The sequence below is a fragment of the Octodon degus genome, unplaced genomic scaffold (assembly GCF_000260255.1).
Source record: "Octodon degus isolate 3935 unplaced genomic scaffold, OctDeg1.0 scaffold00088, whole genome shotgun sequence".
In the NCBI taxonomy this organism is placed as follows: Eukaryota; Metazoa; Chordata; class Mammalia; order Rodentia; family Octodontidae; genus Octodon; species Octodon degus.
In genome coordinates this window covers 7,788,301-7,803,841 of record NW_004524664.1, presented here as the reverse complement: position 1 = coordinate 7,803,841, position 15,541 = coordinate 7,788,301, and positions in this window count along the sequence as shown.

Here is a 15,541-nt window from a genome sequence, read left to right as displayed (position 1 = left end):
ATTGTTAAGACCAAGATAAAGCAAGACCTATATAACAAGAAATGTACCTTTTGTATCTGATCAGGTCAGTCAAATCCCCTCAGGATTTATCCTGTAACCCTGTACTGCGGTTTGCAGATACTTCGTTAGTGTCAGCCATGTGGATGAATCACACCTATTACTTAAGCAATTAGCTCTCTGTGAAAGTCTGAGAGAATGTTTTCTCTCCAAGTGACTCTCCTTAGGCACACTCTAAGTCATCGATCATGTTTCTCTGTGGACCCATATTCTCCTTGATCAGAAAATTTGGGACACAACTGAGTTACATGTTACAGTATAGGTTCTCTTATGTCCTGAGTCCTCACATACCTTGAAAGGCTAGGGCCAAAATGTTGACTGACCTCACAGCTCTTCTTTTTGCTTAGTTCACAGGTATCAGCATAGTTAGTCAGGGTGAAAAAACCTACCAATTAACTTCTAGTTTCAAAAACTTGCTGATGTTTCTAAGGATAATTGCCTTTCCTATCTTGTGCCTACAAATGCATGGGTATGCCCCTGTAATTTTTCCCAGCTTTTCTCCTTGCCCTCTCCTTGTTGTTCAATCCTCAGGTTCTTTTTAATTGTGTTTCCTTTTAATTGTGTTATACCTTTCTATTTGTATTTCTCCTTTTGAGTTCTTATACTAGAAAGACTATATACTATTTACACATGTGTGACTGGTTTACTTCACTTATGAGTATATCATCAAGTGGCATCCACTTAAATAAAAATGCTTCAAGTTTGTCATTCTTTATAGCTGAGTAATACTCCATTGTATAAAAATACCGCATCTTTTTCATCCATTCCTCAGGTTATGGGCATCTTGTTTCCATTTTGTTGTTTCCAAGATTTGGCTATCACAAATTTTGCTGTTATAAACATAGGTACACATATATCACTGTGATGTAATGTTTTCAGTTCCTCCAGGAAAATTCTCAGTAGAGGTATAGCTGGCTTGAATGGAATATCCAGTCCTGGTATTATAAGGAGTCTCCACATTGATTTCCATAATGGTTGCACTAGTCTACATTCCCAACAGAAGTGGAGAAGGGTTCCTTTTTCTCCACAGCCTCTCCAACATTTGTTCTTGGTTGATTTCTTTATGATAGCCATTCTCTGTGTGATGAGATGGTGTCTCAGTGTCATCTTAATTTGCATTTAATGGATGGCTAATGATGTGGAGCATTTTTTTCATATATTTATTGACTTCTTCAAGTTAGTCCTCTGAGAAGTGTGTGTTCATCTCGGATGCCCATTTCTGGATTGGGTCTTTAAATTTGGGGCCCTAATGTTTTTTAGTTCTTTGAAATTCTAGAGAGCAGACCTTTGTGTGAGTGCTTATTAGTCAAGATTTTTTCCAAATTTTTGGGTTATCTTTTCACTTTGTTGGTAATTCTTTTGATGTATGAAAACTTCTCAATAAGAGGAGGTCCCAGTTGTTAATTCTTTCAAGTATTACCCGTGCAGTTTGATTTTTGTTCATGAACTCTTTGCCAGCTCCTGTCTTCAAGAGTTCCTCCTAATTTCTCTTCCAGAAGATTTAGTGTTTCTGTTTTAATTTTTAGATCTTTAATCAACTTTGACTTTAGCTTACGGCATGGTGATAGACCTGGTCAAGTTTTAGTTTTTGGCATGTAGAGAGCCAGTTTTTCCTGCACCATTTGTTAAAGAGGCCATCTTTCTTCCAGTAAGCATGTTTGACCCCTTTGTCGAAGATCAGGTGACTGAGTGTGTTCATAGATGTCTCTGCATCTTCTAATCTATTCCATTGATCTTTATGTCTCTTTTGTTTCCAGTACCATGCTGATTTTATCACAGTGGCTTTGTAGTATAATTTCAAGTCAGGAATTATAGTGCCTCCTGCTTTGTCTTTCTTGTCCCTGATTGCCTTTGCTATTCTAGATCTTTTCTGGTTCCAAATAAATTTTAGAAACCATTTCTCTAGGTCTGGGAGGTATGTTGGTGGTAATTTGATAGGGATTGCATTAAATTTGTAAAGCAATTGTGGAAGAATGACCATCTTCACAATGTTGGTTCTTCCGATCCAGGAGCAGAGAATATCTTTCCATTTTCTGAAATTCTCTATGATCTCTTTTTTCAGAGTACTGTAATTTACTTGAAAATATTTTTGACTTCTTTAGTTAGATGAATTCCAATATATTTCCTTTTCCTAGGTGCTATTGTAAAAGATATTGTTTCTCCAATTTTCCTCTCAGTGTGTTTGTTATCTGTGTAGAAGGATGCTATTGACTTTTGGTTATTTAGCTGGGTCTGTGGTGGTCCTGAGACCCTGTCAGAAATTCTCACTCACTTGGTGAGCCTGGAAGATGGGTTCCAGAGGGATGGAGGTGTCCCAAGGGCATGAAAAAGGGTCTCACTGGCGTGGTGTCCCTGGGTTTCTTCCAGAGAGGTCCCACAGATGCAAAGGAGCCAGAAGCTCTCCCACACACTTGCAGGGTCTGGGCTTGGGCTCATTTTGTGATTAATTTGTCATCCAAGGCTGGGATTATGGGTTTGAATACTACACCCAGCCTGGGTAGGATAACGCACTTTAAGGGAGACAGACTTCTCTCTGCAGCCATTGTTGCCGCCACTCCTCCCATTTGCTCTTGCTCTTTGCTGCCACAATGAAAGGTTGCTCTTTGCCATGTGCAGCTCCCTCTTGGAATCAGCCAGGTATGGACTGAAATCTCCAGTAACTGTTAGCCAAATAAACCCTTCTTTCCTTTATTTTGGGTGTCAAGTATTTGTCCCAGCAAGAAAGAAAAATAACTGAGACAAGCCAAAAACTCTACCAACTCATTTTATGAGGCCACCCTTATACTCTTGCCAAAGTCAGGCAAGTATCCCCAAAGAGAAGAAATTTAATCAGTATTCCTGGTAAACATAAATCAGAAGTTCCTTGAAAAGTATTAGTAAACCAAATTTAATAGCATAATAAAAACTTCCTATGTATGAGTGTGGTATTTATGTTGGAAAACAAGGACTGTTCAACATGTACAAATCAATATGTGTATTTTAGCATATTAAAGAATTAAGACTAAAAATCATGTAATCTTCTCAGTAGATATACAAAAGGTATTTTTAAAAAACTCAGTGTCATTCTGTAATAAAAATGATCATAGTTAATATTTTTCTTTCTTTCTTTCTTCCTTCCTTCCTTCCTTTCTTCCTTCCTTCCTTCCTTCCTTCCTTTCTTTTTGTGGTACCAGGGATTTAATTCAGGACCCTTCCTTGCCAGGCAGTTTCTTAATCTACTGAGCTATCTCTCCAGCCCTAAAAAGTCTGCTTTTATTTTATTTTATTTTTTTTCAGAACAGGGGATCGAACTTAGGCCCTTGTGCTTGACAAGCAAGTGTTTATTCTACTGAGCCATGTCCCTGGCCCCATAATAAAAATTATCAAAAAACAACATATAAAAGGAATGTGACTCTTTACAACAAGAATCGAATGTCACAAGCCCATGTGACCCTACTATTCCACTGTAACATACTGAAAGTTTTCCTATAGGATTTTGCACAAGATAAAGATGCCTAGTTTTGCCACTTAGATTATATATAGCATGGGAACTCCTAAAAATGGCAATTAGGAAAAAAGAAGTCATGCAAATTGGAAAAGCAAAACTAAAATTAACTCTATATCCATATAATTTTTCCAGATAATTTTATCTTGAATGTAGGAAACTATAAAGATTTCACTAATGAGCTATTCCCCATAATAAATATATTTGGCAAATGTCCCACATACAAAGCACAAACACAAAAATCAGCGGATTTTTTATACAGTAAGGTCAAAAATAATCAAGAAAACTGTCATTTATAATAGTTTTTTTTAAATTAATGTAAATTTAATCAAAATAGTGAAACATTTATATAAAGAAAATTATAAAGCAAGCATTGATGAAAGAAATTCAAGAAGACATGAATAAATAAAAACATGGCCATGCTCATAGATTCAATAATTTTACTGAGATAATATAGTGCTAAGCTGTCAATGCAGATTTTGGACTTGCAATCTGCCTGCCTCAGCCTCCTAAATAATCAGAATTACAAGTGTGCACCATCAGTCCCAACACTAGAAAAATTAATATTGCCAATATGTCCAAACCACTAAAAATGACCTGTGCAGTCCAATCCTATCAGCATTCCACAAACATTTTTCAAAGAAATTGAAAAAAGAAACCTTCTAAACTATCTCACTACCTTACAAATCTATACTGGTAAAAAGATAAACTTAAAGATAAATGCAACACAGCAAAGGGCCCATAGCATAATGCATGCTTTTATTATCAATTGATTTTTGAGAAAGATGCTAGAGGAATACAACAGGGAGAGACCTTCCATCTCAAAACTAGATACCCATATACAAACTGAATACTTTCCTAACAAATTTATTTTTAAAGACCCTCAAATTTAAAGAAAGATTTATGTGTAAAGCTTGAAATTATAAGACTTCTAGAAATAAATCCAAGCAAAAAATTCTTGATGTTGGCCTGGTAAGGGTTTTTTTAAAGTATAATTCGCAAAAATCAGAAAACAAAAACTATAGTGGACAAGTGCATTATGTCAAATTAAAAAGCTTCTCTATAGCAAAGTAAACAAAACAGTGAAAAGATGACTTAATTAATGGAAGAATATATTTTTCAACTATGCATTTGATAGGTAGTTAATACCCAAGATATGTGAGAAATTCAAACATCTCAATAGCAAAGAAATAAATGGCCTGATTAAAACGCATTTAAAGCAGTTGAATAGGCATGTTTTCAGAAGAAAATGATGTACAAATGACTAAAGAAAAAGTGCTCAGCATTTTTAATCATCAGGGAAAGACGAATTATAAGCACAGTGAGACCATGGCATCACACCAGCTAGGAAGACTGTTATCACACAGGAAAATGAAGGGCTGTGCACAGGAAAAAATCTGGCCACTACTGATGCAAAAGCAGATGATTACAACCATGGTCAGTAGTGGGGATGTGTTCACTGGCTTCCCATGGCAAAGAAAAAAATACCTGCCACCCACAACTTAGAGCTGGAGTTCTATCTGTTCAGTTTGGAAGGAGATTTAGTCTGGACATATGGCTCTAAGGCAGAAACATCATGGTAGGAGGGTGTGTGTGTGTGTGTGTGTGTGTGTGTGTGTGTGTGTGTGTGCTCAGTTCTTAGTAGCTGAGAAGAGAAGAGAAACAGCCAGAGGGGAAGAGGCAAGTGACAAGATATAGACTCCAAGGTCATGACTCACCCAGGAGCATATGAAAGTTTACCCTACCAAATCCTTCAGTGACACAAAAGCCAATCAAGTTGACACTCCATTTTAACTGTCATAGGTGAGCTCACTCAAAAAAAAAAAAAAAAAAAAAGAAGTTCCATGGGATCAAGTGGATCCCAGTCTGAGGGTGTATCTAAATAAGTGAAATCAATATATCAAGCAAACATCTGTGCTTCTTTGTTCACTGCAGTAATATTCACAATATCTAAGAAGTGGAGAGAACTGAACTGTCCCTCAGCTGATGAATGGCTGAATAAAATATGGTACATGTAGACAATGACTTATGAAAAAGCCATGTGTGGGACCATAGATGAACCTTCTTAGGCTCAGTGAAATAGGTCAACTGGAGAATAACAAAAACTGCCTAACTTTACTTCCATGTAGAATATTTTAAAAATTTAACTCATAGAAGTAGAGAGTAGAATTGTGATTACCAAAAATAGAGAAAGAATGGCAAATTAATCAAAGTGTTTGTTGGTCAGATACTAATCTAAATTTCAAAGCTACATTAAGACAAGATGAATAAGTTCTGGAGATCTCTTACAGCTTAAGGAATACAATCAATCATATATTTTCAATAATTATCAAGAAAATTGATCATATATGTTATTATAGAAAAATGGTATTTGAGGAAATATATTCATTAGCTTGATTTAACCATTTTATAATGTATACATATATTGAAACATCCCACTGTTTACAGTTATATGTGATTTTAAAATTTTTGTGATTTTTGTTGTCAAATACACATCAGATTTTAGTGCCCATCACTGAAACTATGAATTTCTAAAGCTAAGTTAATTTTATGACAATATATCTTATATCAGGAAAGGAGTTTGTAAGTATTTACAATTCTGCATGTTACATATTCACACATCTCTATAATAAAATGAAGTTATAATACAGAAGAATATTGAGTGAACATGCACATATGGAAAGAAAAAAAGTGAGAAAGACACTATATTTTCTCAAGGAAAAAATGCTTTAACATTACTGAAACTCTAGGCTGGGGAGATAGCTCAGTAGTCTAAGTGCGTGCCTAGAAGCAAAGGGACCTGGGTTCAATCCCTGCTACCATGCGCCATGTTGGCCCTCGAACATGGGATATGCCATTCCAGCCAGTGAAACTGGGCTTGGTAGTGTGTGCCTATAATCCCAGCACTGGGGAGGCAGAGACAGGAGGATCACTATGAGTCTGAATTGTGTAATCAGAACCTGTATCAAATAAATAAATAAACAAATAAATTAATACTAAAATTCTTATCAATGAATTAATATGCTAATTTAAATCTATATAAAAAAACTTCTAATTTATTTCTGTTCTTTTCTATGTCCCCCACAATACCCTCGCCCACGACACCTTTTCTCTTTGTTTCAGGTTAAAATATATTTACTCAAGATTCAAAGACATTTTTTTAAATTTCACTTATTTCTCATGGGTTCATGAGATATACATATTAATAATCTTCTATTTATTTTTCTTAATAATCTATCCTTTGTCAGTGGGGTCCTTTCAAACTATGAAGTTGAAAAATATAAAAAAAATTATTTGTTTTTCTTCCTAATAAAATCATGGTATGTCCATGACATAGATGGACATACCATGACTACAAAAGCTAATAACTAAGTGGACTTACTGATATTGGGTAGACTGCTAAGTTCCATTTTATATCACACGTGTATACTATGTTTATAGCTACATACAATCTTTGATGCTATGAGAATGGATAAGAGAACAGTAGGTCATAATTATCCTTTGTCACCCTTTCAGCTCTATTGTGGCATCTTAGTTCCCTCATAAATCTTCTTGCATTAATATCCCTTAGGATCATATGTACCTACAATCCTGTCCTTGACTTGTTGACAAAAGCCAATCATGTACTAACTAGCAAGGAAAACATGGGCTAGCAACCTTCCTGGGCACGTCAAATTCTTATTTGTACAATGAGGACATTTGATGCAATGACTTCTCTAGTCAAAGATGGCAAAGCGTTTAGAGCTTTAAGCAATAGAAACAGCCCACTAAGGCATTTCTGAATACATGATCATATCTTAATTCTTAAAGAGCGACCAAGATGGAGCATTTTACTTTTATCTTTTCGTCACTGTGACAGACATACAGTAAATACATTTCTGTTGGATGGCTCTGAGAGCTACTCTGAAGTGACAGGGTGCACATCAGGATACCCTGAGAGACACCTAGTTTCCTACCTCATCAGTCACACACACAGTGCAATACCAGAGTGGGCAAGAGTGAGAACAACCCTAATAAACAAACATCACTGAATTCAAAGATCATTTTCCAGCAGAAGTGCATAGGGTATTTCTCTAATATTCAAATGATTATGAGCCAAGATTAAAAAAACAAAAAAAAATCACATCAACTGTTTCTCACTTATGGCAGCAAAACTGCGTACAAGTACATAAGGTATGCATGAGCTTATGCACACATGGTTGTTTGAGAGCAAGTGAGAATTGGCTTGTCTTTATTTACATACACTTCCCTTTGTCCTCCAGAAATTTACTTTGTTCCTGGAACTTAATGCTTGAAAATTATTCCCCCTTCCCCCAAAAAAATAAGGTTTAATTAAGCTGTCTAAGTACAACTGCACAGTATCAAATTGTTTTTTAATTGTAACATAATTAAAGGAAGGGCATCACCATATTAAACAAGAAATTCATGTGAATCCAGTTTATGCCTGCATTAATTGTGTAATCTTACAGCTATGACATTACTTCTTTTGTGCAGAGGAATGAATCTCTGTTGAAGGTGCTGTCTCATGGCTGATCGTGAGCACAAGCTTCATCGTATCTTCCCTGCCCTGGCATTTTTCTCTGCTCCATAGTTATGGCTCCCATTGCCTATTCCACAGATAAAAAGCACAGGCTATGAGTGCAGATAGAGCAGCCATGTCCCTGGAGGCTGGTCTTACTCAGATAAGTTTCTAGGGATTCCTAGAGCTGTCCCCTTGGAGTCTACTCCATTCACAGTAATTGCTTGAAAAGGAATAAAGAGCATCTTATATTAACTCCAATTTTCACAAGAAAAACAGAGGTCAATATGATTATGGCAAATTTCATTGAATAAAACTGCTGCGATGACTTCTGTGTTGTGGAATGTTTGCTAGGACAGCAGCTGAACCTTTAATCAGGATGACTGTAGTGCCCCTCACAATTATCAGTCATGGTAAATGATATATGCTATTCTTACAACTCCACAGGAATAGCAGGAGGCTCCCATTCTTGTTAGGCCAGATGATCCATAGGGCTTCTGCATGCAGATCTGAGGGTGAGGGAATAAAAGGATGAAAAAGGATGGGCTGGTGAGATAGCTCAGCACACTAGAGACCTGCTCAGGCAAGTAAAGGGCTAGATCCCTTGCACCACATGCCACGCTTGTCCCACCCCCATGGCAGGCTGAGCCTGCTGGAGTCCTGGCATAGTGGTGCATGACTATAATCCCTGTGCTGGGGAGGCTGAAAGTAGGGAGGATCGCTAGGAGTCCAAGCTGCATAGTGAGACCCTGTAAAACCAAATACATACATACATACATACATACATACATACATACATACAAAAATAAATAAATGGCTGTAAAAGGAGAAAGCCCTATCTAGGCAAGACTGTCAGCATTTTTTCTTCTCTCACACACTCATTGATTCTTTCATAAGTTATTCTCTACTGGTGCCGCATGCTTCTCTTTGGATCCACCCCATTTACAAGTGATGCTACATAATAGCAAGATGTTCAGTTTGTCCTCCACTTACAGTCACAGTCTCTCCCTTCTGGGTGGGGGTAAGATAGATGGTGGGGATGGCAAGGAATGTAGTTCTTTTCCTGGGGTGACCAGATTCTAGAAGAGAATTTCCAGCATCAAGTCTCCGTAGCTGGATTATTCTGAGATCAGTAGGTAGGATGCAGCCTTCCTGACATGACGCCTGCCTTTTCTCCTCTTCTTTCAGCTATTTGAATATTATCTATTCCCTTTTCTAACTTTGTAGATTTTATCCCAACATAAAAAGCATATTGTTAGGCATTATATATGTGAATAAATGTACCTGTGCTTGTATGTGTCCCAAAATTTGTTCCCCAGAGCACGAGGCCTATGACAATCCCAGAAATTTTACACAACAGATCATCCTGTCCTTAACCAACAATAGCTAAGACATTCATTCCTTTGTATATCATGAGAACTGTAAAATCCTGCAGTCATGCCTGTTAATGCTTGTATACAGTCCATAGTTTATTAAATCAACAAAAGTATAACTAATATTGTGCAGGTACATTCCATAAAATACTGCTACAGAAAACCCAAATAGAACCTTATAAAGTTGAGTCACAATGCTTAGGTTTTAAATAGTGCCTACAGTGAAGCTGTCATAAGAAAACATTTTAAATAGCAGAATTGCATTCATTACAGTCATGTACACCTATTAAAGGTAACAGAGGTCCCTAAAACCTAATTATTTTCTCACTTGTAGATATACAATGACTGAGTGGAGCAATGAGACAAATCATATGAAATCTGACAACTATTTTCTGGTCAGGTGCATATATTTGATTTTAAATATATTAAGCATGCTTAGGATGCAGCTCAATAGTAGTCCTTTGAACAGCAAATATAGTCTCTTTATATGGAAATATAACCTTCCAAATCACTTGTATACCCTCTAGCACATATTATTTATTATGCTTATTGGTACAGTGTAGACATACCTAATGATTACATTCATCATAGGGGTTTGGGTCTGTACATTCTCTTTTTTTCCTCATTCTCCTCTTCTTTCAACATATTTCCCTCATTTATTTACAAAATTTTTTTTCATTTTTTTCTTCTTTTCTAGTCTTTTAAAACCAATCATCAGCAGAACTGTGAAGTAAATCAATGTCTTCATTTTAGAGTACAGGCCTTGAAAATTTTATATGAATGACCAGGAAATTCAAAATCAGAAGACCCTGGATAAGTGTTAGCTGTCACTTTTTTTTTTTTTTTTTTTTTGCAGAATAGGTGATAGAACTCAGGCCCTTGTGCTTGCCAGGCAAGTGCTTATTCTACTGAGCTACCTCCCTGGCCCTCAGCTGTCACTTCTTAACTGTATGTCAGCCCCATGAAGTCTCATTGAACTCCAACTGCTTCATAAATGAAATGAGATATTGACATTCCATGTCTCAAAAGGTTTCTAGAAAGAAATGAAATAAGTTAAAGAAGATGCATTTTCAATGTCCAAGGACCAGTTGAGTAGCATCATATTTAGAAAATGATGGAAGGGACTGTGAGATAGCTCAGCAGTTTAAAGCACCTTCTTAGGCAAGCTTAGGCAATCCTCAGGGACTGCGTTTCAATCCCTGGCACCACATGCTGTGGTAGCCCCACCCCCAGGGCAGGCTGAGCTAGGAAAAAAAAAAAAGTAAATGATGTCAGCTGCCTAGGGAATCTAACTATGCTTCTTAAGCAAAACCAAATGTCTAGTTAGTTCCCCAAATCCAAAATGCTTCATCTTCTGTCATATAAAATACTGACTATTGCTTATATAAGTTACACACAAGAGAAGAAAATTTTTAGGACTACCTAAATCCCCACATCAGTACACTGAGTAACTCAGTGGAAAATCAAGATGCTATGTTGCCTGCAGAGGCTGCACAGAGAGCACCTCAAGGGTGCAACGGTAAAGCTGAAGACAAAGCGAGGCACACGTGCAGGCCTTTCAGAGTGTGCACGTCCTGCGCTCCTCAGATCACATCCCGTAAGTGGTAGCTACTCCACAGGCAGCATGCAGAGGGAGAAAAATGTTCCTAGACGTTCCACTCGGGATGCACACAGTCTTTTAGCATCACGGAGAGATGCTGTAACTCTAAGGTGGCTGAAGCACCTAAATTTTAGGTTGTGAAATGATCAGGTCATCATGCAGCGCAAGAATACAGAACATTTGCATTGCACCAGTGGAATATTCTTTCTTTGAAAAGTCCAGAAGTCACAATACATTCATTAACATCCCCGCGGCAAATTTTAATGGAGCACTTTCCAGGTAAGGTTTCCCTTCTTGTACTTGAGGGACACCTTTGACTTTGACCTGGGGCAGTCTCCATTTCTAACTCCCAAATGACTGATTACAATGCTCTCTAACAGTGTCAGCCTTCTTATTAGACCCCAGGTGATAGGATGGATGAACAGACACAGAGATCAAAAGGATCCATAGTTGGAAGAAAACCTTGATACCTTTTGATTATTTCCAATTTTCTCCATGTATTCCTTTCTGTAACTGAAACTTCTGTGTCTTTTTAAGCAGGAAAAAGGTACCATTCTCTCATCTTAACCTGAGTTTGTAATGTTTCCAACTACTCTATTGCTTTCTTGTGATAATTTCTCAGTTACTAACTTACATTGTGTTCCTTAAGAATTAAATATAGTTATTGTTTTTACTCTATGTATTGTATAATACATCTTTAATTTTTATTTCATTATTGCACAGTTGTTTTTTGTTTCTTTGTTTTGTATTTCTTACAGCGTCTACAGGGTATCACTACACAGATTGGACTCACAGTGATCCTCCTGTTTTCAGTCTCCCAAGCACTGGGATTACAGGCACACACTATCATGTTCAGCCGCCATCTCAGCATGCCCCAGCGGTAGCACCAGCATGGCATGTGGTATGGAGATCGAATCCTGGTCCCTGGACCAGCAGGTGCTTTAGTATGCTGAGCTATCTGGCCGGCCCACACAATTATGTTTTAAGAAAAACCTGAGTAATGTATCCGTCAATCATTCTAGTCATATAAAATCATATAATAATTTGAAGTAGAAATCTAGAAATCTTCTGAATCTACTTTTTTAATTTCAGAACTTAAATGATGTTAAGTGTATCATATACTTGTTGATATAAATATATGTCTTAAGTTTCCAATATTCTGTGCATTAACACTTTGAACATTTATAGAAAATTAAACATCCTCATCCTGCGCAAGAGGAGGGCACAGAGATCTCGTGAGTGCTACATTGCCAGTGTGGCACAAGGAGGTGGCAGCCTACTTACAATATAAGAAAGGAGAAGAAGCTTACTATCCCCACCCTGTGTTCTTCTTGCTTTTATTGTCTTCTGCTGCCTTGAACTGTTGCCCTGGTGCCACAACACCCTGATTTGGAGCCAACTGATTATGAACTGAAACCTCCACAGACTGTGAGCTAAATAAACCTTTTCTTCCTTAGAAAAGAGGGGAAGGGAAGATAGTTCAGCAGACTAAAGCACCTGCGTAGGCAGAGCACAGTGGTGGGGGTTCGATCTCCACCGTGCCTTGCTGGCCCTGCCCCATGGGTGTGCTGAGATGACAATTGAGACTCAGCATGGAGGGACACACCTGCAATCACAGCTCTTGGAATGGCTGAATGCAGGCGGATCACTAAGAGTCTGATCTGTGTAGTGAGGCCCTGTAGATACCGTCCGAAATACATTTTTTTAAAAATACCATTCCAGATTCCACAGTATCTCACAAATAATGATGGAAGACTGAAAGAATACAAGAAAAAAAATATTTATTTCTAACTTCCAAAAATAACTATGAAATCTTTTTGTAACTTCTTATGTAGTTTCATAACTTCTAAAAATGAGTAAACTTTTAGAGGGTGTTTTGGTTTCCATTTGAACAAGATCCAGGAAGTAATTGGCAAAAGAGAAAGGCTGGCATCATTTGCTTTGGTGTATTATTATCTTGGTGCATGGCTCTAATGAATGCCATTCAAGAAGGCCAGATGCATCAGCCCAGGAAAGAGCCTGAAGAGGGATACAGTTATCATTAGCATTTGTTGCTGATGTTGATGTGATTATTATGAGTACTAAGTGTTGGTGAAATCACAAACTGCAGTCTACTACAATGGGAAATGTTGTAAGAAAGAAAAACTAGGACACGCTCCCTGGGAAAGAACAGAGTGCCTCCCAGGGGCACAGCTAATAACAAAGAGTCAGAATGGATACATTAAAACACTGGCTAGGAGCTGGCAGACATACTTGGAGAAAATGATGCATCCTTGTATTATGCACCAACAATACCTACTCATGATAAGTTTCTTTCCCTTCTTAGGATAAAAAAGCTCAGATTCATAAAAACTAAAGAAATAGTTCAAAGAAGTTTCACCATTATGAGAAGAAACTGGCAATTGGAGTAACAAAAAAGATTCTATTTTAAAAATTCTTGAGCAAAACAGATTATGATGCCGGAAAGGTTGAACTCTATTAAGAAAATAAAATGCTAGCATGTTCGTGTTTTAGTTTTCCATGATTTTGTATGGAAAAAGATATAGCATTGTTTTCCTAGAGAATTTTTAGACTTAAAAATATGAATGTGTATGTATAAGCAAACTCTGGTGACAGTTCTTCCCTACCTATAAGGAATTGGTGTCGCTGGATTTGAACTTGGCCTTTTTTTTTTGTCTTCAATGTCCACATGTACCTGGAAATGTTCTAATTTTCTCTAGCCCCAAAGAAAGCTATTAGGCCTCAGGTTGAATTCATTAGCGTTGCACAGGATATTAAAATGTAAGAGATAAGGGCCGGCCAAATAGCTCAGGGATTAAAGCACCTGCTTAGGCAGATGCAGTGGCCAGGTTTGATCCCCGCCATGCCCTGCCAGTCCTGCCCCAGGGGCCCGCAGAGATGGTGATTGAGACCGGGCATGATGGTACAGGCTTATAATCCCAGAGCTTGGGAGGCTGAACATAGGTGGATCACTAAGAGTCTGATTCACGTAGTGAGACCCTGTAGGCCCTGTAGAAGGAGACAACTGAAAGTAACAAGAGAGTGCTATTGGTTAGTGTTGCATCTTACCTGAACAATTTTTTTTCTCTAATCAGGCTGGAGAAAAACAGTTATGTTGAACAAAGCACCCACGCAGAAGAGGAAAGGGGAAAGAGTTCTTGATTTTGTAAGTGAACAATGATGGTATTCAGCCTGGGAGATAGACTGGCAGCATTCCTGTTGGTGTCCTTGGTATGTTAGGTAGACTGTAGTGTGACTAGCCCAGGCCATGAAGATGCTCTATTTAGTCTCTTTAAATGGAGAGGTGCTGACATATATTAGCAAAATCAGATTTTGAGAAAAAAAAGTTTTCAAGCAATGTTAAAGGGCCAAGTGGTATCTTGTGTGTTCATCAGCACTTTAGTTTATTCTCATTTTTTTTTAAATCTGAGTCTGATGTTTCTTTCTCCAGGATACAGGCTCTCACCACTCTAAGTTCCAAATTCCTCAGCACTATTGTAGAATAAAGATCACATCTTGTCACTCTTCTGCTTTAAATCTTTGTAGGTCCTCATCACCTGAAGAACAAAGATCAAAAGTCTCAAGGGAAGCAATGTTTAGTAGACCTAGCAGAGGTGACCTTTTGTATTTAGTTTCCTGCTACTTTTCACCTTATACACACTTGACCATCGCTCTACCAGGCCTCTTCAGTTCTCTGAACTCAGTTCTATCCATCACCTTGTGGACCACTGCACTGGCCAGCTCATCTATCTAACAACAGTGCAAGTCTCACTCATCATTTTTACTACAGGTGAATCATTACTTTTCCTTTAAGACTCAGCTCCAGTACCATTGGCTCTCATTAAATATAGAAGTGTGTGCACATGCATGCATGCCTGTGTAAAATGAGGCTGGTCTCGTGTTGCTCCATAATGTACAACCATAAAAATGACTGCACAGGCTAAAACCAAGTACAGGTACCCTAATAATCAATGGAAAAATCATAACCATTTCATGACTTTTACAATGTAAAAACATTAAAAACTCTCTTGATATCAGTTATAAACGTATAAGGACATAAAAATGAAACATGATTTATTCAGTGTGCTTTAATGAAAAATATTGAAGACATTGAAGGTGATTGTTTTCTTCTGATAAAAACTCTCTCTGGTAGTTCAATCAGTGCTTGCCTCCCTATTACATAGCTTACCACACAGAACAAGTATCTCTTCTATGCTTTGGTGCTGTGATTTGAAAATATATGTTGATCCATAATTGAAATGTTTAAATATGATCTTCCAATATGATATTAGGAGGCATGGCTTTTGCCATGTGATTATTATGTGGAACAGGTGCCCTAAAGAGCATCCACTTGCTTCTACAACTAGGTGAGGACGCAGACAGAAGAGTCACATATGAATAAGCAATTGATTGCGAGACCTGAAATTTGAGGGCACCTCTGTCTCAGACTTTCCAACCTCTGGACTGGTAAGAAATACATTTCTGTTGTTTATAATCCACCTGGTTAT